Source organism: Chrysochloris asiatica, unplaced genomic scaffold, assembly GCF_000296735.1.
Source record: "Chrysochloris asiatica unplaced genomic scaffold, ChrAsi1.0 scaffold00027, whole genome shotgun sequence".
Taxonomy (NCBI): domain Eukaryota; kingdom Metazoa; phylum Chordata; class Mammalia; order Afrosoricida; family Chrysochloridae; genus Chrysochloris; species Chrysochloris asiatica.
In genome coordinates, this window is record NW_006408545.1 from 26036340 (window position 1) to 26039671 (window position 3332).

The window sequence follows — 3332 nt, forward strand, 5'->3', positions numbered from 1 at the left end:
ACTCAATAAAATAGCTGAGGATCTGAAACTGAGAAAATATATTTGAGTACAAACAACTTGTGAAGAAACTCAATACTCTTCTTCTTTTCTTTTCTTTTCTTTTTTTTTTTTTTTTTTTTCATCAGTAGAGGGTATTACTGAACCTATAGTCAAATTGCCTGCTCAGTACACAGTCCGGCGGTGCTGACTTCAGTCCAAGTTCACCCCTGCGGCATTGGAGTTTAATATTCCTATTAGCAAAAGAGGCCAGCAGCTCCCAGGGACCAAAGGGACTAGAGTCATGGGGGGGAGGGGGGCGTGGGAGGGGAGCTCCTCTTTTCATTTCGTGTTTTGATGGTGGGAACTCTAGATGCAATATTCTAGAGTGAGGTGCTCTGATCTTCATCAGTTTTAAGTATTAAGTTCTCTTCACTTTCAGCAAGCAAGGTTGTATCATCTGCATATCACAGGTTGTTAATATGTCTTCCTCCAATCCTGATGCCATGTTTTTCTTCATACAATCCAGCTTCTCATATTACTTGCTCAGCATACAGGCTGAATATGTATGGTGAAAGAATACAATCTTGCCGTACACCTCCTTTTTAAAAATTTTAAACCATTCAGTGTTCCCATGATCTGTTCGATCAACTGCTTCTTGGTCCAGGTACAGATTCCTCATGAGCACAATTAAGTGTTCCAGAATACTCATATTTCACAATGTTGTCCATAGCTTGTCATTTCCACACAATTGAAAGCCTTTGCGTAGTGAAGTCAATAAAGCATAGATAAACATCTTTCTGATATTCTCTGCTTTCAGCCAAGATCCATCAAATATCAGCAATGATATCCCCCGTTCCATGGCCTCTTCTGAATCCAGCTTGAACCTCTGGAAGTTCTCTGTCAATGTGTGATTGTAGCCATTTCTCTATTACCTTTAGCTAAACTTTATTCGCATGGGATATTAAAGAGATTGTCAGATGATTTCCTCATTCCATTGGGTCACTTCTCTTTCGAATGGGCACAAATATGGATCTATTCCAATCAGTCAGCCAGATAGTTGTCTTCCAAATTTCTTGGCATAGATGAATGAGTGCCTCCTGTGCTGCCTCACTTTCTTAAAAGATTTCAATTTTTATTGCATAAATTCCTGGTGCCTTGGTATACTCATTATTGAGTATGCAAATGCATTTTTCTGTATGGATCTTAACAAACTATGGATTGCATTATGAAGAATGGAAACTTCAGACCACTTAATTGTGCTCATGAGGATCCTATACACAGATTAAAAGGTGCTAGAGAAGAATATTGAAACTACCAGAAGAACAAACATCTTGGAAGAAGTGCAGCAAGAATAGTGAGACATCGTCTATAATACTTTGGTCATGTTGTCAGGAGGGACCTGTTCCTGGAGCAGGACATAGTGCTTCGTAAAGTGAAGTGTCAGTAAAATGAGGAAGAACTCCAACAAGATGGAATGGCATAGTGTTAGCAAAGTGGACTCAAGCATAGACACAGCTGTGAGGATAGTGCAGGACTTGTTTGTAGGGTTGATACGATTTAAAAATAATGACTTGATGACATGTAACAACAACAACTAAAAGATGGCAATTGTTTTCACCTGTCACATTCCCATTACACAAATAATTATCAATATATCTTGATTTATGTTGAATCAATTTCAGACAGAAGAATTTGTTAGAATTCTTCAATATCTTCAACATTGGTTTTAATTATAAGTGTGTAAATATGATTAACAATTTTATTAACGGGTCTCTGTTATAGACATATAGATTTTATCCTACCAAAGACAGCATTGTACTTGAAGACAGATCTTGAAATGTTCTTTTTGACTACGAATATGATGCCATTCCTCTTGAATTTGTCTTTTCTGGGACTTAAACCATATGATTGACTGATTCAAAATGGCCTATACCAGACCATTTCAGATTACTAATGTGTAGGATTTCAATCTTTATGTGTTCTATTTCATTTTTGAAAACTTTTGGTTTTTTAGTTGTGCCACATCAGCAAATGAAGGTCCAGAAACTTTTGCTTCATTCATGTCATTAAGATTAATTTTGGCTCTACTTTAAGTAAACAATTCTTCCCCAGTCATATATTGAGTGGTTTCCTGACATGCTCTTCTCTGGCATCGTATCTGACAATGTTCCTCTGTTATTCATAAAAATTTCAGTGACTGATCAATCAGAAATAGGTTTCATTTTCATTTCATTCTTCCTAGTCTGTCTTTGTCTGATGTTCTGCTAAAACCTGTTCACAATGGAAGGCAATGGTTATATAGCATCGTGAAAATAATTACTGCCTCTGAAATGCACACTTCAGACTACTTCAAATAGCTTTTTTGTGTGTGATATATATTTCCTCACAATGAAAAGATAAATACTTTATATTTTAAATAAAATCTAAATATTTTATTGTAAATACAATAAAGAAGTTATTAAAGGCTTTTAAGCAGAGCTTTATGTTAACATAATGCAATTTATTTATAAAAAAATTACTCTCTCTGCTATGTGTGCTTAATGTGTTCAGTGGAAGCAAAGGTGTGAGGATGGGGGTGGGAATTAAAATAGAAGCAGAAAGACCACGTGTCTTGATATAACAAGATTATGTGGCTTACATTGGGATAACAAAAGTGCAGATAGAAGAATATAAATAGATTATACATACATTTTAAAGATAGTTGTGAAAATATTTGCAAATGGTTTTAATAAGAACACAATGAGAGAAAAGAATAAAGCATTATGATTAAGTTCTGGCTTAAAGCAACTAGATGAGCATGTATTTCATTTAATGAGATGGAGAAGACTGTAGGAGGAGTTGGTTTCTAGGGGGGAAATCAGATTGTGGTTCTGGATATGTTCTATTTTAAATGGGTATGAAATTTTCAGATGGAAATGTTTGTAGGAAACATTCAGCTGGAAATCTGAGGGAAAGCTTAGGTTAAAGATAAAGTATTCACTAAGATTAAAATACAAACACACAAAATAATAGTATGAACTATTTCCCACTTCATCTTATTTCCAATGTACTCCAGCATGAGGTTGGCCTGGAGAAGTGGCTACAATGGTTCTCAAGCAATCCCTGCCCCTACATTAATCTCACAGTGTGATCCTTTTGTTATACTTTAGGATTATGGTTTGTAAAAAGTCATGATGACTTTTTTATAATAAATTTAATATAAAAGCCAGTTATTTTACCAGTTATATTACAACCATCTGTCAGTTCTGTAGGAATAAAAAGAAGTAGGTTGTTCTCTAAGGAGGGCCCTTCCCAAAGGATTCCAATTCGTAATTTTGACCATCAATGACTTGTGACTTCTGCTCTTGCTCTGA